Source organism: Felis catus, chromosome E3 (genome assembly GCF_018350175.1).
Source record: "Felis catus isolate Fca126 chromosome E3, F.catus_Fca126_mat1.0, whole genome shotgun sequence".
Lineage (NCBI taxonomy): Eukaryota > Metazoa > Chordata > Mammalia > Carnivora > Felidae > Felis > Felis catus.
The window spans coordinates 34,670,384-34,694,499 of NC_058383.1; the positions used below are offsets into that span (position 1 = coordinate 34,670,384).

At 40.0% G+C, this 24,116-nt stretch overlaps 1 long non-coding RNA gene across 1 annotated transcript in view; it reads left to right on the plus strand.

Annotated features, from left to right (window-relative positions):
• Nucleotides 1–24,116, plus strand: part of LOC123382604 — a 42,242-nt gene that overhangs the window by 12,366 nt on the left and 5,760 nt on the right. Inside the window, exon 2 of the long non-coding RNA XR_006591205.1 lies at nt 24,024–24,095. This is a non-coding gene — a long non-coding RNA (uncharacterized LOC123382604). The remainder of the gene's footprint in view (nt 1–24,023; nt 24,096–24,116) is intronic.

The following is a 24,116-nucleotide window of genomic DNA, read 5'->3' on the forward strand; positions in this document are numbered from 1 at the left end:
TTGTTTCATTTGCCCCCCACTACAGTGCTATTAATCATTATCTGTAATTCAGTATTGATGACATAGTTTCAAGGAGGAGAAACGACTCAGTAAGATGCAGAGCTTAAGTTTAGCGACTAGATCTGTCTTATTCCAAAGTCTGTGGTTTTGTTTTAATGCATCAATGCGCTTAGGAGCATAGGCAGGAATTTACCCAACTTAGCAATCAGATGAGAGCAAGATTAGTGAGAATCAACACTCATGTGTTAATTTAAATTCCCTTTGAGGAAGTGACTCAAGAGATTGTCTGCAACTGTGTGGCTGACAAGACCTGGGAATGTTCGTGCCCCAACCTGATTAGGTTGAATGGTGGAAAGCCTTTCATCTAAGTGAAATACATCGGTGCTATATCAGGGTATGAAAGGTGGTTTGTGCAAGCAAGGAAAATGTTTGCTAATTGTGTTGATACTCTGGTATCAGAAACATCTAGAAAGGGCTGGACTCCGCGTGATTGTCCGATAGTTACGTGGTAAAATAGTTTTTTATACTTCTGGGATTTTTGGTTTTTGAAAATAACTTGTTAATTTTTATTTTATTTTCATTTTTAGTTATTGTTTTAGAGACCCTGGGGTCATGACCTGAGCTGAAATCAAGAGTTAGTGCCCACGGCGCCTGGGTGGCTCAGTCGGTTAAGCGTCCGACTTCAGCTCCGGTCATCAATTCACAGTTTGTGGGTTTGAGCCCCATGTCGGGCTTGAGCTGACAACTCAGAGCCTGGAGCCTACTTCAGATTCTGTGTTTCCCTCTCTGTCTCCCTTTCCCTTCTCTATCTCTCTCTCTCTTTCAAAAATAAACAAACATTAAAAAAAAAAAGTCAATGTTCAACCAACTGATCCACCCAGGTGCCCCTGAAATTAATTTTTTTTGTCCCTTATTTCTTTCCCTCTCATTTAAAGTAGATCAGGCCTGGGGTGTCTGGGTGGCTCAGTCGGTTAAGCGGCCGACTTCAGCTCAGGGCATGATCTCGCGGTCCGGGAGTTCGAGCCCCGCATCGGGCTCTGTGCTGACAGCTCAGAGCCTGGAGCCTGTTACGGATTCTGTGTCTCCCTCTCCCTGACCCTCCCCCGTTCATGCTTTGTCTCTATCTGTCTCAAAAATAAATAAACGTTAAAAAAATAAATACAGTAGATCAGGCCTGCACCACCCAAGGAAAGGGAGATCATAGAAAATATCAAAATTTAATTCTACGCCTCTTAGAATGCTGAGGCCTCGCCCAGTTTATCTCTTGCCCGAACTACGTTAGATTTCCCAAGACTGACAAAAGGAGAGATGGAAAGGAAGGCCAAAGATTTCTAGTCAATGAAAAAAGAATGGACAAAATTAAGTCTGCAAAGTATTTATATAAATTAGAATGCACATACACAAAGCAGTCCTCTGCCATTTGCAAGGAAAGATACAAATAAAAAGATACACCATAACCACACTTGGTGGTCTGATGGGAAAAGAAACAAGAAATAGACAAATGAGCAAATGAAGGAAGAAATACAAACTGTAGGTACACGTGATTATATGCTGGGTACTGAACGGGGATATTATCTCTATGCACAGCAGCTCAGATTCCAAAAGAGAAAGCAGCAAAGCAAATTAGAATTGGAGGCAGTTGCGTCTCACAGGAAGACCCTTCCTGAAGTCAACAAGCCCACTTGTGGAAGGAAAAACTCCCAGCTAGGGGAGGGGATCCAAGGCTATGGGGTGGTGGGGTGGTTGTGCATTATTTCCTTAGTGAAATCCAAGGAGGCATCTGGTCTCACACACAGATAGCTATGACGGCTCCATTTGTCATCAGGAGAGTGGAAAAGCACCAGAGTGTGCAAAGCGGAAAGTCTAAGAGAAACCTACCTCACCTGCTCTGGACCCCGGGCGGTGGGGGAGGGGGGGGGCAGGAGATAGCAGGAAGAACGGGAGGCAGGTGGCTGACCCACCGAGGCATTGACAAAGCACAGAATGGCCAGAGAACCTGGGGACTGATGGAAAGTTGTTACTACTCAACCATTTCCAGCTGGTATAGATGTATACAGCTGGCACCAATAGGAGATGCGTGCAGCTGGCCCTGGTCATGGCAAAGTCCATCAGGCAGTTTCTAGTGTGGATAGACAATGATGAACAAGCCATCACAGCCTCCTCCACCTTAGGGGTAGTTGAAACAGCCCACCCCCCCCGTGATGTATATATAACCCTTTTGAAATACATAGGTGCAAACCCTGAGTTGTCCAAAAAATGCTAATTTCACTCAGGTTACCTTAAATTGATTTGGATTAAGTTTCTGTCATAAGGCCATTTGGAGGCTTTTGAGAAAAATGAATTTCTTTTATGAAACAACAGAAGTTTATGCATTTCCTGCCGATGAATTAGTGTCTACAGGCACTAATTATGACACTTGTGAGATGATTTTCTTTCTGATCATACACTGGCCTTGGAGGTCCTTGCAGACAATGTGACCTGGATGGATGGGGCCTCTTAGAGGAAGGCAGGTCTGCAGTGCATTCTGCTGTAATGAGGTTTCTAGGGTGAGGATAAGGGCTGAGTTTTGAGTCATGGACATCTCCTTCTCCATGTGCCTCCCCCTGTCTACATACCCCAGGGGACTGGGGGCAGGCACAGCCCTCTCTTAACATATTTTGTCATCTACCTCTGCTGTAGGAGACAAATGGACCACGGCTGTGTTTTAGACATTAGAAGGATTTTTCTCTTTGGATTTCTGCTTTTCACTCTTGTGTACAGGAAGGATAAATAATGTTGGAACATAATAAAAATGCTTTCAGTCCCCTGAAGCTAAGAAAGCATTTTAATGTAGTGAGTGATGTTGCAAAACCTTCTTTATCAAGAAACATGAAGGAAAAGCTTTTCAAATACTGGCTGCATACACGGACCTGCTGTGTAAGACACACCTCCCCAGAGATGGTCAGGAAGGGGTTTGCTTAGAAGATAGTGCTCTCATCCCTCCCCTGTAGCCGAGGAGTAGAGATGAAGGGACGCAAGGCTTTTCAGGAGCTGGCTCTCACCCCCTCTCCAGCTCATCTCTTGCCACAGATTTTACCCCCTCGGCAGGCTAATGGAATTTCAGGTCTCCGAAAGAATGCTCTCTGCAACTTCTTGCCCCCATGCGTTTGTCCATGTGGTTCTCTCTGCCTCGTATTCCTTTTGCGTCCTCTTCTTTTGATCTGTTCTCATGCTTCAAGACTCATTTCAGACGAGAGATCTGAAATGAAATCATTCTCTGAGCCCCTCGGTCACAGAGTAATGTTCTCTTTCTATATACGCCCCAAACCACCTTGAATTTTCTTCCAATATTTGATATTAATATAGCTCTATAATGTTTTTACTTGTCTCCCTTTCCTTATAAGGGCAATCCATATAAACTAAGAAGGGGGGGGAGTTTTACCCAATATTATACTTTCTACTTACCCAAGTCAAGGAAGTTGCAAGAAATCGAAGTTGATTGAGGGCAGGATGGGGGTTGACGGGGCCTGGGGATGGGAGGGTGCATATTGGTCAAAGGATACAAATTTTTGCTTGTAAGATGAATAAACCCTAAGGACCTAATGTACAGCTTGGTGGTTATAACTAATATGACAAAGTCTTATAGACCTGAAATTTGCTAAGAAAGTAGATCTCAAGAGTTGTCAACACACACACACACACACACACACACACACACACACACAGTGACTTCAGTAGCTGATGGATATACCTTAAATACACATGATTTTAATTTTTCACTAATACCTCTAAAAAGCTGGAAAAAATTCTAAAATAAAAATCTAATTCATGTTGAATCCAACCCAAACTCCTGAACTCCAAAACCAAGTGCACCATTCTTGAAGTCAGGTGCCACGTGCTTTCCCCTGTCCTTGTGACTGGAATGACATGTTCCCAATACCTTTCCCCCAGTTATATGAGGGTGTCATCTTTTTTTTTGTCTTTTAATGTTTAAATAAAGTCATGTCCAACTTCTGATCCAATATATGTTAGGAAACTCCATCTTGAAGGTCTTGCCAAGATTTCAAGGGATTCAGAAATGGAGTGTTAAATGCTTCTCAAAATTACTCTTAAAAGTTTCTCATCTAAGCCCCATCTTTTTCCCATTAAATATAAATTTCCACTGCTCTAAATTCTCCATGGTGTTTTCCAGGAGGTAGTATAGTGAAATAGAAAAAGAATAGTTGTGAGGTGAACATGTTGAATCCGAGGCCAGGCAGCCAGGTAAGGTATACGCTTACTGAACTGAGGGTCAAGAAATACCACTAAGAATGGGGGCAAGGAAGGAATAATTGTACCTGTCCTACAATGTGGGTCTGAAGATTAAGTGAATCAGTGTATGTGAAGGGTTTAGAATAATGCTTGGTTACAGTAGGCATTTAATAAATATATATATATACATACACACACATACATATATATATATATACACACACACACACATATATACACACATAGTATGTATGTTTGTTTGTTTATTTATTTATTTATTTATTTATTTATTTATTTATTTATGGGAATGTGCAAATGAGGAAGTGTCAGAGAGAGAGAGAGGGAGGGAGAGAATCCCAAGCAGGTTCCACATTGCCAATGCAGAGCCCAACATGGGACTCGATCTCATGAACCATGATATCATGACCTGAACCGAAACCAGAAGTTGGACACACCAACTGAGTCCCTAGGTGCCCCAGTAAATACTGTTACTGTAAGTCAGTACCAAATGTTTTGTTGGGAGAACCCAAAATGGAAAACCATGAGGACACTGGAGATAATGGGGCTATGTTTACTATTCTTGTATTTAAAGCTTAGCCTCCAGGGTCATTGATGAAATAACTCCTGTGTACTGAGAATAATAAATACTAACAAGATAATGAGCTCAGAACATTCCTCAAAAAAAAAAAAAAAAAAACACAGTTGTTTACTCACTTTAAGCTGCTTGTGTAGTTGCTACAGATTATGAATGAAGTCTTATTTTTCAAGTGTAGTGCTACATAGTTAGGTGAATTTGTATTTGTGTTATTTTTCTTTCTTTTGTTGAAGACTGTGATGGGGATTCACTTCTTGAATTAGGACTCTATTTCTGGACTAAGTGGGAAACCTTATGCAAAGCCTCAGCTCATGACTTGAAACACAGTAGAAACATAATACCCACCCTTTATTTTCATGTGGCTATTATTTGTGATACCAATGAACTACACTTTTGACTCTGACTCTCCTTGCTCTACATCTACTGAATCAGAAACCCTGGGGGGACGTCCTAGCCATCTGTGTTTTCATGTGCCCTCCTGGTAACACAGGCACACTGCAGTGACAGCCTATGTTCTGGGGAAGTGATACTGGAAACCATTGATTACTGAGCCCGAGAAGAAAACACCACCACCAATAATAGAAATGGGAGAGACTTCAACATTGGTTAGTCTACTCAGTGGCCAGGTCATCTAAGTCCTAAACTGGGTATAACCAGGAACTTAAAGATCAGTATCAATCGGGAAATGTATGACATGATCATGTTTAGGAAAATCCTTCTCTTACTGTTCTGAATTATGGAACCAACACCATTTATTGCAGAAAACATCAAAATAAGAAAATTTTAACAGAAAATAACGTTGTCAAAATTCTGCCCATGTGAAATAATTTTAAATATATTTATTCTGGTTCTTTCCTTTCAGACCTTACTCTGTGCCTATAGGTGTAGGTGGGTTTACTACAAATGATGAGATTGAAGTTTGTATTGTTTCATATTCTGATTTACATGCTTGAAGTTTGGTCATGATTCTCCATAGAATTTTTAATCTACTCAGAGATGGAATTTACAGACATAAAATGTACTCATCTTTTTTTTTTTTTTTGATGTTTATTTATTTTTGAGAGAGGGAGACAGAGCATGAGCAGAGAAAGGGTAGAGAGAGAAGGAGATACATAATCTGAAGCAGGCTCCAGGCTTTGAGCTGTCAGCACAGAGCCCAACACAGGGCTTGATCTCACAGATTTCAAGTTCATGACCTGAACCAAAGTCAGATGCTTAACTGACTGAGCCACCCAGGCGCCCCTAAAATGTACTCATCTTAAGCGCATATTTTATGAGTTCTGACAAATATAAACCTATCAGTCAACCACCACCACAATCGATATCTACAAATTTTCATATCACAAAAATCTTAATTATACCCTTTCTTAGTAATTCCCTGAGCCCTCCCTCTCTTTCAGGCCACCACAGATCTGCTTTATGTCAGTACAGATTATGTTGTTGTTTTTAGGGTTTCATATAAATGGATTCATTTAGTCTGTAGCTTTTTGTGTCAGCATCATGTTTTGATATTTTTGTGTTTGTCTGAAGTTCATTGCGTTTTTATAGCTGTATAGTATTCTATCGCATGGATATACCACAATTTGTTTATCCATTCATCTGTTGATGGATCGTTGAGATGTTTCTAGTTTTAGAGTATTATAAATAGAGGTGCTGTGAATGTTTACATTCAAGTCTTTGTGTGCACATATGTTTTCATTCTTTTTCCAATGAATTTCTAAGAGCACAGTTGATGGGTCATATAGTAAGTTTATATTTAATTTTATAAGAAATCTCAAAAATGTTTTCCAAGTGTTATATCAGTTTACCTTCTTTGGGACTTCCAATTGTTCTATATCCTTTCCAGAAATTGGTGTTGCCAGTGTTTTTAATTTTAGCCGTTCTAACTGATATGGAATGATAGCCTATTGTGGTTTGATTTTTCACTTCCCAGCTAGCTAATAATATGGACCATTTTTATGTGTTTTTTTGGTCATTTTAGATCTTTTTTGGTGAAACTTTTGTTTCACCAAAAGTATCTGAAACTTATGCCTATTTTTTATTGGGTCATTTATCTTATTATTGGCTATATAAAAGATATGTAAAGATATACATCAGATATATATGTCGTATATGTGTCATATATATATATATATTTGTATATTTATAAAGATATATGGTAAAACCTTGGATTGGGAGTAACTTGTTCTGAAAGTGTTTGAGTGTTCTGTGTGACAAGCAAACATTTCTAATAAATTTAAAAAAATTTTTTTAACTTTTACTCATTTTTTAGAGTGAGACAGAGCGTGAGGAGGGGAGGGGCAGAGAGAGTGGGGGACACTGAAACCAAAGCACACACCAGGCTCTGAGCTCTTAGCACAGAGCCTGATGCAGGGATTAACTCATGGGCCACGAAATCATGACCTGAACTGAAGTTGGACGCTTAACGGACTGAACCACCCAGGCACCCCTCTAATAAATTTTAAATTGATGAATGAGTGATGTCTTGCAACACAAGTCATACATGATGCTGAACATCACATGATCACAACTGAGCCAATGGTTCTTGAAATTCACTTTGATACATGAGTGCTTTGGATTACAAGCGTGTTTTTGGAACGAGTTATGCTCGCAAACCCAGGTTTTACTATATACGTATTTAAGGATTTTCAATATTTGTCAATATGAAAAATATATATTCAAATATGTTTAAAATATATTCCCTCAGTTTAACTGCTGTTTTGTTCTTTCAGCAGTGGCTCTTAAAAGATGGGAGATTTTAATGTGGATCAAGCCCAATCATTGTTTCTCATTTATGTTTCAGGCTTTTAATGACCTGAGAAATCTTGTCTACCCCAAAGCCATAAAAATTGTCCTAACTTTTTTTTTTTTAAGAAAGTTTATAATGCCAGCTTTTGGCTTCTGGTGTATGATCCACTTTTAGCTCATTTTTATATAGTGTGAAGTTCACATTTTTCCAAATGGATCTCCACTTGTTCCAGTAATATTTATTGGAACTATCAACCTTTCCCACCCTGAATTGCCTCAGGATATTTGTTGAAAATCACTTGATATGCACTATGTTTATAGATGCTCTCTTTGGTTCCATTAACCTATATCCTCATTCTCATGCCCATTTTTATTCCATTTTTATTTCTAGTCACTTCCTTGATTGTTGATAGTGTATGTCCACATAGTGGGGGTCCTCCAGTTCTGTTCCTCATTTCCAAAACTGCTTCAATTATTCTGTTCCTTTGAATTTCCACATTGATTCTAAGATTGATTGCAAATCTTAGAATCAATTTCCATGAAAAATCCCAACAGGGCTGGGCTTATGATATTCTTGAACCTACAGATTCAAGTCCCTTTACATTTTTTGAGATTTGTTTTATGATCCAGCTTTTCTGGGGCAAGTATTGGGAAATCTCAAGTTCAGAGGTACTGCAGCATTATTACTAAGTCATGATCCTTCTGGAGTGTTCACTGAATGCCCCAGATAACACCAAAGACTCTCTGTTTTTGTTTTTGTTTTGTTGTTGTTTTGTTTCTGAGTAAGGCTTGATCATCTCCCCACACTGTATGATCTCTGCGAATTGCTATCCTTACAATTCGTCTGTTCTTTGTCAGAACTTTTGTGACTTTCCTCTGTGCATAGGTGGCTTCATGCTCAGCAAAGACTCAAAGGGACCGCTATGCACACTTGAGGCATTCATTTTCAACCTAATTCCCTCTTCATCCTTCCCCTCCTCCTCCTCCTCTCCCTACTCCCCTCTTTGCTCCTTCTCCTTCTTCTTGTTTAAGAGATTTTGCTACAAACTTCCAACAGCTTAATTTCAGGAAAAAATCAGTTTTAGAATAGACTTCTAATTGTCGTATCTATTTATTTTTCATTATCTTTATAATAACTGTAAATTACATATTGCTTTTCAGCCTTTAATCTCAGTATAAAAATGTAAATTATACACACTGTAATACATAATTGTACATTATATATTATATAATGTATGGCAAATATATACTTATTATAAGCTATATATTATAAAATTAGATATAAAAATACATATTTTATGTTTTGATATATATATATATATACACACACTGTGAAATGATTACTGCCATCAAGCTTATTGTATCCACAATCTTAACGTGTCCACAACTTTACATAGTGACTGTTTTTTGCATGTATGATAACGCGACTGACTCTTATAGCAGATTTCATGTATACAATACAGTATCGTTCACTGTAGTCACTATGCTGTACATTCAATTTCTAGAACTTTGTAACATTAGAAACACCTGAAAATTTGCATCCTTTGACCAACAGCATCACTCTCTTCTTCCCCAGACTATTCCTTACAACCTCCAGGCTTATCAGCGTCTCCAAATATTTGTTGATCTCCATATCCTCAAATCATCAAGGCCACTGGATACTTGTGCGTTCCTTCTCCCTCTAAGCATAGTTTAGATATTCCTCCCACAGAGAATGGAAACAGCTAGAGATTAACTCCTGTTTTTCCCTTCTGTCTAGTATCCCAGACCTGTGTAATCTATTGTCTGACACATGAATGTCTGAACATAGTTGTAATGTAGGTATAGATATATGGTGAGATTCTTTTCTGTAATGGTGACATATATATAATAGACATATACCATATATTATATGTATGTATAACTTTCTTATAGTTTGCTAAACAGCGGGAGATTAAGGCTTGCCCCTCTTATGACCTCATTTTCAGAAGTGGAGGTCAGAGTTTATTTTTATCATGTAAAACGATGTCTGAGTTTGGGGAGTCCACAACTTCTATATCCCTAGTATCATGAGGACCAAGATTACTTCTAAATTTCTTTTTTGAATTCTTAGAATATGGTTCTCATCCTCTTGGTCACAATATGGTTGCTCTACCTCAAAGCATTACAGCAGCATTCCAGGAATAAAGTCAGGGCTACGGTCATCAATTTTTTTTCGTAAATATTATTAAAAGCTTTTAAGGAGCGCCTGGGTGGCTAAGTCAGTTAAGCATCCGACTTCGGCTCAGGTCATCTCAGAGTCCATGAGTTCGAGCCCCGTGTTGGGCTCTGTGCTGACAGCTCAGAGCCTGCTTTGGATTCTGTGTCTCCCTGTCTCTCTGACCCTCCCTCGTTCATGCTCTGTCTCTCTCTGTCTCAAAAATAAACATTAAAAAAAAATTTTTTTAAATAAGCTTTTAAGAGTTACAGATTGGAAGAGCAGAATATAATTTTACCTGATTTTGTGTACATTTCGGCAGTTCCCATTATGTAAATCCAATGGCCGTTTGAGAAATCTGACTTCTTAACATAGCTTTTTCTAAAAAGAATGCTTGCCATACTCCTTCGGATACGTGATGTTTCCATTGGAAGGATAAAGGCATCCCCTAGATCTCATCAAGAAATTTAAATTACAACTTCTGTAAGGAGAATGTTAGGTGTTTTGTTTTTTTTTTTTTAAACAGTCTTAATGCAGGAAGTCCCTCCCCAGAGTCTTGTTGAAAATGCAGAGCCCCGGGACTTTCTGTCGGCCACCTCCTCGTGTTCTCTTGTCTTCTCACTTGCCAATTCATTCATTTCTTTTAATTCTGGAATTCCTCTCCTCTTTGTCCCCCTTGTTCCCATGTCCCCTTGTCCCCCATGCTTTTCTCTCTTCCTTCTTCCTTTCCCTCCTCTCTCACTTCATGCCCCCCCTTTTTAGTGTTACAACTGCTTTATATGCTGTTGCAGGCAGTGATAGTTTTCAAGTGATAAATGCACCAATACATCTTTAATATTTTTGATTATGTTTTTAAAGTTTATTTATTTAGAGAGAGAATGTGCAGGCACATATGCATGCATGGGTGAGGGCCAGAGAGAGGAGAGAGAGAGAATCCTAAGCGGGCTCTGTGCTGTCAGAGGCAGGCTCAATCCCCCAGGAACTGTGAGATCATGTCCTGAGCCGAAATCAAGAGTCAGAACCTAAACTAACTGAGTCATCCAGGCGCCCCAAAATTTTGATTACTTTTAATTTGGACTTCAACTTCTATGAAAACAGGACTGTCCTTAAATATATGATGCCCGTAATATATTTTGAAAGTTCCCCTTGGTGAATGTTCCTTTTGATTAAAAAAAGAAGAAGAAGAAATTCCCTAAGAATGCAGCTATTCTGGTCACCACGTGGTTTTAATTTGGTATTGATCTGTGTAATGTCAAACCTCGGAATAGGTGATGGCATTTTTGATAGATCACTTCAGGAGAAAGGCGTGCGTATATACAATCCCTCAGTGTTCTTTAAAGGCCTCTATGGAAAAGATCCCCTAGGGGTTTAATGATTTTATAAAACAGGTTTTATTTTGAAGCTTGGCTCTCCTGAATGGAAATTTTACCATTATTGCCCTATCAAGAGAAGAGGATAGTGTTTTATTTCTTTATGGTAGCACAAGATGATCCATAACAAAGGGGGGAATTCTAGGACATACAAATTAGTGGCAGGGTGGCCAACCAACCCTGTTTGCCCAGGACTGTCCTAATTTTAGTACTGAAAGTCCCACACTATGGGATATCCCTCATTTTGGCCAAATCAGGGAAATGCATCACTAAATTTCCAAGTCCCGGGAAACCCTTCAGTCATGGGCAAGCAGGGACAGGTGGTTTCTCTAGTGGGAGACAAGAGGTCTAGGGAGCCCAGAATTAGTGTGATGTCTGTAAGACCCGAATTGGCCGGCTCACTGTGGATCTCATTGAGTCTTCATGGCTGCCTTATGGTGTGGACATGACTGTTCAGCCTTGCAGATGGGTATTCACTCTCTGCACCACAAGGAGTGTTCATAGAGGAGGACAATGACCCCGGCAGGTGAATCACCAAGCCTCCCCAGGAGGTTATTTCCTGCTATCAGGAGAAAGAAAGGGCTTCTAAGTTTCATCATATGAGCCTGGAGCTCGGTGAACCTGGCTTCAGCTCTTGGCAGAAGCTCTCTGAAAAAGAAGGAAAGAAGACAGAGACTCTGAACACAGTGGAGAAGGGACAGCAGCAGAGAAGATTGGGGAGGAAGGGGAGAGGACAAATTAGTGAAACAGAACCCCTGAACTCGTAGAGATACCCCTTTTCTTCCAAGTGGTCTCCCCAGCTGATGTTGCTGTGGTTGGTTGCAGCTAAATTGAGTTGTGCTTTTTTTTCCCTCTTAGATATCAGTATTTCCTGGCTAATACACTGTTGATGGGGGATCTTTAGGGCCTAAATCCCTCATTTCTCATAAACAGAACTTGGTTTGGAAACTCTCACACGTACAAGCTATGATGTCGTGATTCATGGTAAGAAGCACACACTGGCTCTTCATCCCATTTCTGGCACAGAGCTCCTAAAACCCTTGGAACTTGCTCAGTGATAATCATCTTGGAGTGCCTGGATGGCTCAGTCAATTGAGCGTCCCACTCTTGATCTTGGCTCAGGTCATGATCTCATGGTTCATGGGAGTGAGCCCCACGTGGGGCTCTGCACTGACAGCAAGGAGCCTGCTTGGGATTCTCTCTCTCTGCCCTCCTGTGATCTCTATGTCTCTCAAAATAAATACATAAACTTAGTTTAAAATTAAAGGAAAAAAAGAGTCTTGATAGAGAGTGGTGCCTGGGTGGCTCAGTTGGTTGAGCATCTGACTTGATCTCATGGTTCATGAGTTTGAGTTGAGAGCGTAAAGCCTGCTTTGGATTCTCTGGCTCCCTCTCTCTTGGCTCCACCCCCACTAGCTCTCCCTCTCTCTCAAAAATTAACATTAAAACATTTTTTTAAAGGGTCTTGATATTCATAACAAACCCTTCCCAACCGCACCTGAGGTTGTACTGATTACGTGGTGTTGCAGAGGGGGCTGCTTGCCAGGAATCCGGACCATGTGATCAGAGGGTTGGAACTGTCTGTGGGGATAGAGGGGCTGAAGTGAATCCATGGCCAACGGCCAATGTTTAATCAATCATGCCTATGTCATGAAGCCTCCCTAAAAACCCAAAAAGGACAGGGTTCAGAGAGCTTGTGGGTTGGTGAACACTTGGAGATTTGGGGAGAGGGGTGTGCCTTTCTCCACACCTTGCCCTCCACATCTCTCCCAGCTGCCTGTTCAAATCTAGTAAGTAAAATATTTCTCTGAGTGCTGTGATCCACTATTGCAAATTAATCAAACCCAAGGAGGGGGGATCATTGGAACCTCCAATCTGGTCAGTCAGAAGCCCAGATGACGACCTGGACTTAGGATGGGCATCTGAAGTGGGGTTGGGGGTGGGAGGAGTCTTGTGAGACCCAGCCCTTAACCTGTGGGATCCAATGTTGTCTCCAGGTAGATGGTGTCAGAATTGATCTGGATTGTCAGACACCCAGCTGCTGTCTGAGAACTGGTGGGGGGTGGGGAACCCACACTGGGAATGGTTACACATGCATGCCCTTCACATTTCCATTCTGCTTAATTTATAAAAATAATAAGCAAAATGCCTTAGGGACATGGGCTGGGGGCGGGGGAGGGGGGGTTGCTGCTGCTGCTCCCTCCTGAGATAAGTCTGGGGAAAGAGGCCTGGTTTTCAGAACAGCACCGCAGGCCTCCCTTCCAACTTGAGCCAAGCGGGAGGGGTGTCCTCTCATCTTCCTTTCTGTCTGAGTGGAGTTTTGGCAGAAGCGCCTCCAATTTGTTTGTTTTTGAGATTTGCTGTCTTGCCTGAGTAAGCATTAAACAGAAGGAAACCTCTCTCTCAAGGTGAAAAATTACTTTTAAATTTTCCACTTAGGAAACGGCGTCTTGGCACCCACGTTGGAGAATAACATGAGGGCTGACCTCAGGGGCTCTGCACGAAGCCAAGACAGATAGACCAGGCTGTCTGCAGACAGACATCTCCCTCGTGTTCCCATCACCTCTCCGACTTACCCTGTTTTTGTCTTTTGTTTTTTTTCCTTGAAGGTCTAAATGACTTTGAAAGCCTTTGGATAAACAGATCTCCACCACGATGCCAACTTATGTACTTCTTTCCTATTGATTTAGCCTGTAATTTATTTCTTTATTTCTGACACATTTCACTTACATTCCCAGGTAAGGGCGCAGTGCTGAAGGTAGAACACTGTAATTAAATAATCGGGTGGCTGGCGGGCCAGGAGAGGCAGTGGTGAAGCTGTTATTTGTTATCCCCCTGTGTGGGGTCACCTGCTCCGAGACAGGGATAGGAGTGGCCAGCGAAGGAAAAGCCAAGTGCCTGTTGGCATGGGCAGGCTTTATTTTTGTAATCAGAGTGGGTTTTCAAGCTGAATTATGACAGTTCCTTCCAAATGCTATGAAATGGTATATTATTACCCCTTGCATGACTGATTCATTCAGCTGGGAGCTGGGGAGAAACAGGCCTGCTGAGTTACCCCATAGCCAAGACTTTACCGAGAAGGTGGGATGGACAAACTGGGCACTGGGCTTTTTCTTCCTAACTCAATCCGTGTGAAGTCAGTAGCCCGCCAGAACCCAGGCTTTGGTGCATTTTTCCAATGTCGTCATTGTCGATGTCTCTGAAAGTGCTGATTCCATCAAACTACCCCTTCCCGTGCAGATTTCTGTCAGTCGAGAAAGGAAAATTCCATTAGCTGGCCATGATGCTTTAAACAAGCAGCATGGCTTTCCTCTTCATCCACGTCGCGGGGGATCAGCTTTCTCCTCTCATCAGGAATCATAACTGTGTGAAACCGCCTTCCCAAGGAATGCGTGGGGCATTCCCTATTTACTCAGGGAACAGTGGGTGCAGTAATTGATGGTGTGGTTATTTTTGAAGCACAAGAGCCATGTTATTAAGACAAAGCAAAGCACAACTATAGGCAGATGGCGTGCTTCCGATGCACTAGGTCAGGAGCAGGCTGACTTTTCCTGTAAAGGGTCAGAGAAGAAGCGTTTTTGTGTTTTTCACATATGTCCATATCTGTTGCACATTATCTTTTATTTTTATTGGTTTTGCTTCTGCTGTTTTACGATCCTTGAACCATTCGAGGAAAGATTCTTAGCTCAGGGGCCAGGCATAGAGAAGATACAGCTCTGGCTTGTCCAGCTCCAAACAATGGCTTAAATGTGAGTCTCAGAATAAATTTTCAGGGTGGTGTAGAGAACATTTGTGTACTGACGAGACATCTTGGGGTTTAGAGCTAGTCTTCTCTGTGTCCCATCTCTGCTGTGGCTACTCTTAGCAGATGACCATTAGTTTTGAGGACAATAACCTTATTTTTATTTGAAGTAGGAGCTCTGATCCTAATGCTTGCAAGTGTGGCTAGCTTCAAGTAGACACTCAATAAATGCTTAGGTGAAAGACAAGATTAACATTAATAAAATATTATCTACATGAGAACCTTAAAAAAACACTATCTACAAGTTTGGAAAATGTGGTTGATTCATTAAAACAATAAAAGAATGTTTGTATTTGTATTAGTCATTGTTCTCCAGAGAAACAGAACCAAGTATCCTCTTGGTTCTACATATAAAGATATGTAGTATTTATTATGAGGATTAGCTCATAGTATTATAGAATGAGAAGTCCCACAGTCTGCCATCTGCAAGCTGGAGGTCCAGGAAAGCCCATGATGTAGTTCCAGTTCAAGTCTGTTGGCTGGAGAACCATGTGCATCAATGTCTGAAGGCAGAGTAAAGTGGGTCTCCAAGCTCAAGAAGATAGTAAATTTACCCTTTGTCCACTTTTTTCTTCGATTCTAGCCTACAGTGGGTTGAATGATGGCTACCCACCTTGATGGGGTGATCTTCTTTATGAATGCAGATGTTAATCCCCTTCCAGAAACAACCTCACAGACATACCTAGAAATAATGTTTTACCATCTATTTGGGCATCCCTTAACCTAGCCCAAATTGACATGTAAAATTAACTACCATAGCATTGTTTAGGCCAGGGCAGAAATAGTTTACATTGTTTTCAAGAATATATAGATATAATATCATAAGAACATAATCATGGCTGAATCCTGACAGAGATCAAATAGTAGCCATCAAAGGCATTGTAATGTTGGCCATTCTTTCTTGTTTGGCCCAACCTGGGTTTACAGAATGCTATAAACAGGGAATTTCTGTAATTCCTACAGAAAGATGCAGAATAAATGAGAGAAAGAGAAAAGGAGAAGGCTGGCCACAAGTGTCAAGGGTGCGCAAAGAAAAGGGAAGAGAAAAAAAAGTAACATTACATATGATCAACATACATATCAGAAATAGTGAAAAGACTGGTTGCTTTCAAGATAGTCACTTTAGGAAGCTATATGCTCATTGCAAAGATGCTGACAAGGCTCTTTATTCATCTGAAAGTACCATTTGCAAACAGCTATCTGACTTTAGGACACACCCAAATGCCTTAATAATAGTGAATCTTTGTGTGTGGTAGAAAGGTATAGAATTTATAGGTCCCAGATGCTAAATTCAAATATTTATCCTCTAATTATGTGATAAAGAAAATATGATAAAATATTTATTTTAGAATCTAGGTGGTATGCTAATTGGATTCCCTGTACATTTTTCACCTTTTTAATAAGTTAAAAATTTTGCACAATTAAACATTAAAAATTAGGAAAAATCGATCCTCATTCTTCTAACCGTGTGTATTACTCTCTAAACCTTAATTTCATTACCCACAAAATGGAAATCATGAAATATATCTCACAGGATCATTGTGGGGATTGGTTGTACCATTCTACATTCAAGTCTTTGTAAAGGGAAATTCACAATGCAAATGCTGTTTATAAAATCTATGTCTAGGGAAATTTTTTTTAAATTCTGCTTTGTAATGGGCAATGCACACAGGCTGTCTACAGTGAAGAGTCATTCTCCTGATCTCCCCTGGCTTTCACCATCTCCCTTCCTAGTGGTGACCTCATTTTTCATGAACGTTAGTAACAGAGTAACCTTAATAAAGCAACGTCTCCTGTGTCTGTAGTGATGTCTCTTTTCATGTCTAATATTGTGTATTTGTGACATAATTTTAATCAGCTTTGAAGGACTTTTGTCTTCTTAAAGGACTTAGTCTTTCTTAAAGAATCAACTTTTGTCTTTGTGATCCTTTAGACATGAATTTTGTTTTTCATTTCTTTGAATTCTGCCTTCAATTTTGTTATCTCTTCTTTGGCTAATTCCTTTGATTTCATTTTGTTGGTTCTTTCAAAACTTCCTAAGTTAGGTGTCAACCTCATTTATTTATACAAACGTATTTTATGGTTATTATATTAATATGTAAACATTCAAAACTATTTCCCTTTGAGTATCACTTTAGCTTCATCCTTAATCTCTTAATATCTAGCATATTTATTATAATGCAGTTAAATATCCAAAATTCTTTCTTCTGTGATGCATGGGTGGCTTAAATTATTTTTAAAATATCTTAATCTATATTTATTTTGTTAACTTTGGTAACAAATTACTACTTTAATTACATTACATTCCAAAAAAAAAAATGTAGTCCATGTAACACCAATTATTTGGCACTTGGCAATGCTTGATTTATAGTCAGTGCATGGTTACTTTTGTTGTAAATGTGTGATTTTTTTAACTTTTAATTTTTTTTAAGTTTACTTATTTATTTTGAGAGAGAGAACATGAATGGGCAGAGAGAGGGGGAGAGACAGAATCACAAGCAGGCTCTGCATCATCAATATGGAGCCTGATGCAGGGCTCGAACTCATGAACTGCAAGATCGTGACTTGAGCCCAAATTGGAAGTCAGATGCTTAACCAACTGAGCCCCCAGGTGCCCTTTGTTGTAAATGTTTTAGGTGTGCCAGGAAAGAGTGCTTACTCTCCATTTGCTCTGTATTCATCCATTGGGTTAAATTTTAATTAGGAATGTGAGATTCATGGCACTCATTGCCTTAGACCTTCATATTAAGATAAGATGAAGCTACTCTTAACATCTTGTTACATATGCAATGGCTCTTAACACAGAGATGGGTGAAAAGTGGATGCTTAATAATTGTGAGTGTTCTGAGGTCAGGAACACTCTCAGAAGTGACTGTTTTGAGGTCAGGAGCGTCTGTACCTCTCTGTCTTCATAGATGCATAACAGATAGTCAGTGTTTGTGGAAATAATGGTGACAGATAATTCATTTTTTTTTTCCTGATAGGAAAAGAAAATTGATTTGGGAAAAAAGAGACAAACTTCAGTTGGCTTTATAGATAGTAAGACAGGTTATATTAGAATGGTCCTAAAAATCCTATTTTACTGAATTTCTTTACATAAAGAAATCAGTGGCCTATCCTCAGGTTTGATTTATGTGGGAACTGCCTGGTGGTCCAGGGACAGAGAGGGGGCTACTGAGAAGAATTCATATGCTCTGGATGAGACATTATGGTATTCAACAGAATAGAATAAAGCATTTACCACCCATTGGTATTTCAACATCTTAAACTAATGATCAATAAATCTGATTAAATAAGATTAGAGGTCTCTAAGTGCTAAAATTCCCATGGCTCCCATGGTGCTCTCTGTCTGTCTAGCTGTTGTCACGTTGGAGGATAAATCCAATCATTAAACCACATCTTTCTACAACTCAGACCTATCTTAATGGCAAAGGTGAAGGGCAGAAAGAAACCTGTGTGTCCTGCATGTATCAACCCTTCAGTGAAGTGAAATAAACAGAGGGTCAGTGGTGAGATAGCTTTGTGTTTGTCCTGTTTTTCATCTGAAATGTATTTTTCATAGTAATGGTAATAGCTAAAATGTATGTGGTTTACATATATAAATTTATTGAATCCTCTAAATAGCCCAATGTGGTAGGTATTGTCCTTAGCCCCAGTTGGTAAAAGAAAAAAATTGAATACAGAGATGTTAAAAGATTTGCCAGTTGGTATATTCATTAATAAACTACCTATTTTCACTACTACTTTAGTAACTCTGATACATCATCTTAGCCGAAGTAGCTCTCAGCTGTTGGGTAGAGTCAAGATTACTCTGTCCATGGTACTCAAGTAGCTTCTGTAGCTGACGATGTGATCCTCAACAGCAGGGCTAATGTCTTTCTCCTCCCTGGGAAGCATATAGTTGTACTTGATGTATCATGTGATTGAGTTATTTCTCTTCATTTTGCTGGTTGTCTTGGGTACTGTGCTGGGATCTTGCATGTCTTCTCTCTCCTTACAAAAACAAGGGATCCACAGAATTGAACACTGGAAGGGAACTTGGAGATCACCAAGCCCAGCATTCTGAAATCATGGCTGACCACTTGCTTATTATAAACGCAGGTACTATCCATTGTTGGAGAACCTATGGATCACTCTGAGGAAGAATCATGGATCTCCTCCACACATATCCCATTTTAAAACATGTATTCATGGAGGTCCAGGGAGGGGGGTGGGGGGTGGAGTTTTTCTCAAGGTTATTTAGTTTCTGCTGGCGAATATTAGAGTCAGGGCTGACATCTGATAAAAGCTAAGTTTATGTTTACAGTATAAATTCCCAATTCAGCATCCCATTCCAATGGTGCATCCCAATAAAAAATAAATTCTTAAAAATTCTAAAGATAAAAGCCACAGTACATGTAGCTGCTGCTAACTTTGCTTCCCAACTCCTCTCTGTTATGTGTGGGTTTGATTTTAAGTGTGTAGAAGTGGGAAAAAAAGGAGAAAGAAAGTTCGATCTGCATAAGAGGTTTTTGAAACGAACCTTGAGATGACTATCGGGTGAGAAAAAGGAGTTAGAGAAAACAAAATCCAAGAAGGAAAAGCAGGTGGCTACGACCAATGGAGGAAGGAAATTATTTTCATACTTTGTTGTAAGCCATGAGGTGGCTAAGTGCCACTAAGAAACAACAACAACAAATCACGGGGCAAAGCTGCGTTGCAGAGAGAAGAACATTTGTGTGTTGATTTCTCACTGTGCAAAATGAGACACGAAAGTGGCAAATAGAACAGGGCCATGTTGGGTTTGGAGGAAGGCACCTGGAAATCAGCCAGCACCTACAGTCTACTAAACATCAAGAAGGAGAAGAAGGATGTGGGTGGGGGAGTCACCCCTGTGCTGTTCCCTGATTCAAGGTGGAAATGTGTTTATTAAATGACAAGTAATTTGATAACAATGAAGTTTAGTTGCCAAGACATTTAACAGGTACTAAAATGTCATATTGATTTGAACCTTGCTCTAAATGGCACATTATGTTGTTAGAGGAGAAAATTAAAAATCAAAACATGAGAAAGATATTTAATTAGGAGCAATCCTTTTGCATAAAAATGCTGCAATGAGTGTATTGCAGGCCATGCTCTCTACTTTTTCAGATGCCCACTGGAAGCCTGTGGTCAAGATACAGCCCTGTTTAATGCAAGCCTCTCACTAAGTTTAGGGTACCAACCTAACAGCTTAAATGTCAACTGTGGGGGTGGGTGTGAGGCTCAGGTTCAATTCAAATCCATAAATGAAGTTTCTAGAGTGTTAGAGAACAATGAGTAAAAGGACTTGAGTCAGAAAACTGTTAGGCTTGCTTTCTGTCTCCAAATTCAGGCAAGTTCTTAATCTTCCCTCATCTGTCAAATGGAACCAATATTATCTGTCTTGCAGAACTGTTGGAGTGAATGTCATTTTTAAACTCTTGTCAGCTGTAGAGACTCCATAACTGGTAACTATTTGTATTATCAGTAGTAGTAATATTAAATAATGTCATGAAAAATAGCATTTGCTGTCAAGAGTTTTGTACTGCTTTAATTTGTCGTCTGTTTTGTAATATGATTTCACAGATGTAAAGTCATACGTATGACATTCCTTCACCCATGTTGGACCCTCTTGAATGTCTCTCTGGGCTTCTCATTAGGGAGAGTCAGCTTTGTTGGCAAAGAGGCAAGGTTTACCATTCTTCCAGTTGGATACTAACCCAAAGTGTATATACCTTTCAGTAAGTACATTTGGGCTGTTGAGTAGCCGGACCCTTGGAAAAGAGTAAGGTAAACCCTGAAGACGAGGTTACAAATGAGGCAGATAAAACACTACTGAGTGACAGGCATGGGCACAGGGACTCAATCTTGAGTGAACAGCAGGACCTTTCTTTTGACTCCTCTTCAGGAGTGCCTTTTGCTCTAGGTATTTATTCAGCAGATCCCTGTGTTTGATAATAAATACTAGGTGAGAGGCTGAGCTGAGCTCCTGAGTTTCCAACTTGCCTCCAATCCTATGATCTCATGGATTCTGATCACTGAAAAACCCTTTGGAGGAGGTCCATGACATTTGGGAATGCTACGCTTCCCTGTGTATGCTTCCATCTCTGTAAGAGGTAATGACCCCTCCCCCGTTTTTCCACCCCTTGCTCTGAACTCCTTGCTTTCTACACACTTTGAGTAACAGCATGAGCTTTGGGCTTTCTCTTGTGGACTCTTCGAAATGAGAAGCAAAGCCTGATATCTGTGTTGAAGAGAGATGGGCAGAGGCACCATGAGAGGGGAGGCTGAGTCAAAGGGGGGGGGGGTTCGCTCCTTTGCTACATGAGTCACTTTTCCCTCCCACAATCTGGATTCCTTAAATTTCATTGAAAGGGCAAATGACTATATAGACATGACAAGGGGATTTGGAGATTTCGGAAAGGTGTTGAAGCTGAAATGATGAAATCCATGAATGTCAGAATTCCCTTGCCTTTACCATGAAGAGACAAATGACTGGATTTATCCCCTACAACCTTCTTTATCTCCAATAAGGCTCTGAAAGCTACCGGCTATAAAAATGGACCATGACACACACAAAAAACCCTCTATGCTCAAAACTATTTATCACAGCATGGTTTGCAATATCAAAAGACTGCAAGCAAAACCAAATGTTCATCATTGAGGAACTGATTGGACTATCCATGTATCTACACAGTGGAGTTCTATGCAGCTGTAAAAAGGAATGAGAAATACCTCATTGTGTTGCCATGCAATTATCTCTAGAAAATAATTTAACTTACAAAAGACAAGGTGGAAGTAAATGTGCTTTATCTCAAGGTAACCAAGTAGATGTCAAGGGAAATTTCATTTAGTTGTTTTTTTTTTTAATTTTTTTTTTTCAACGTTTATTTTTGGGACAGAGAGAGACAGAGCATGAACGGGGGAGGAGCAGAGAGAGAGGGAGACACAGAATCGGAAACAGGCTCCAGGCTCTGAGCCATCAGCCCAGAGCCCGACGCAGGGCTCGAAGTCACGGACCGCGAGGTCGTGACCTGGCTGAAGTTGGACGCTTAACCGACTGCGCCACCCAGGCGCCCCTCATTTAGTTATATTCTAGTGAACAAGGAAGTCAGAATAGAATAAAGCTATCACTATTTACACAATTGAGTCAGTGAGTGGGTCTGGTCAGCAATCATCATTGGCATATCATCACACACACATACAAAAATAGAACCAGACATCATATGCTTCTAATATAAGTATACAATGCCATTTATGATGTATTCTTGGCCAAAAGAAAATCATTTGAGCAAAACTCTAAGTCGAAACATAAATTTATAGGACACACAGGAGACCAAGAAACAGGTTAAAATATATAATGGCAATATAATCAGTAAAATCCAGACTGAGAAATTCTGCATGAAAATTACCTTGTTTATCAAAAATCAAAGGTAGAGGAGATGAGGGGGAGGAACCTCTGGATCAAAGAGGATTTTTGATGTTATTAGGAATTTTTGTTAATTTTTAGGTGTGGAAATGGAATGTGGTTATTTATTTTTAAGGAGAATATATATGTACTGAAATATTTGTAGATTAAATTATATAATACTTGGCATTTGCAACAGAATAATCTAGAGAATGAGGGTAGAGAAGAACAAAAGTGGCTACATGTTGATGATTATTGAGTTTGAGTGATAAGTAAATTAGTTTCATTATACTCTTTTCTTTGTGTATGTATTTTCAAATTTCTGTAATACATATTTTAGAAAAATCCTCATATCTTGGTCTCAAAGACAAAATGAAGACCCAGGAGGTAGACGTTATTGATAGGGATTTTTTCCACTTAGATGTGTAGAGATGGGGCACCTGGGTGGCTCAGTTGTTTAAGTGTCCAACTTCGGCTCAGGTCATGATCTCATGGCTTGTAAGTTCAAGCCCCATGTTGGATTCTGTGCTGACAGCTCAGAGCCTGGAGCCTGCTTTGAATTCTGTGACTGTCTCTCTCTCTGTCCCTCCCCTGCTCATTCTCTCTTTCTCTCTCTCTCAAAAATAAATAAACATTTTAAAAGTTATAAAAAATTAAGATGTGTAGAGAGAACTATAAGCTACGTATTTCTTTATTATTACCAATAATAATAATTTTATTTGCTTACTACCTAGTATACGCCAGTAGATTCTAAGCACTTTATCTGTTTTCATTGACTTAATGATTCCGGAAATCCTGTGAGGTTGGTGCTTTATTATTCCCATTTTACAGATGAGGTCACTGAGATATAGAAGCCAAGTAAGCCTTCAAGGTCACACGGCTCAGAATGACTGAGCCAGGAATCCAATGGTGGCAGCCTGGGTCCAGGATTCAGTGGCTTCAGCCACTTCCTGAAATGTTTGGATATATGTTACAGAAAGTAGCAGCAGTAACATCAGCAGTTAAGAGCTAGCATTTATGCTGAGCACTCTTCTGTGGCATGGGCTGAAATAAATATTTTATGTCAGATGTCTTTAATTCGAGACAGTCCTATGTAGTAGTCTTGTTTTCATTTATAATGGAGGAAAACAAAACTCAAGGAGGTTAGTAGCTCATCTATGATCACTCAGATACAGTCTGGTGGAGGGAGGATACTATGTAAGCTACCAGTTGCTGAGTAAAAAACATCCACCACTTACTGGCTTAAAATAACAGTTCTTTATTTAGCTCAGAGTTGCAGGTGGCCAAGTTAGGCTGGGCTCAGTTGAATGGTTCTTCTGACCTTGGCTGGGCTCTCTCATGAATCTGTTACCAGTTACATTCTGGCTTTGCTTGTGAGAGTCAGCTGTCTATTGGGTGGAGTCCTTTGGTCTCATCTTCCTTGGTAGGCTGGCTTGTTCTTACGATGGAGGCATGGGGCCAAGAGCATGAGTGGACTTATACAAGACATCCCTTTTGCCATATACAGCCCAGATTCAACAAGTTAGATAGACTTCATCTTTTGATAGGAGAATATCGTAAATTGATTACATTGAAAATGGAGTGGATCCTGGGAAGGAGAGAAAATTGGGGCCATTTTTGCAATTAATCTACCAAAGGCACAAACCCAGCTCTGAGTAATTTGAAAGCGATTGTCTATCCGTCCCTCATTTCAGGTTCTACTGCAAATTTGGATTACTTATTACCAGTCTGGTCTGAACTTAGCTAAATCAGAGTTCTCCATCCAGGTAAGTTCTAAGTGCTGAGCC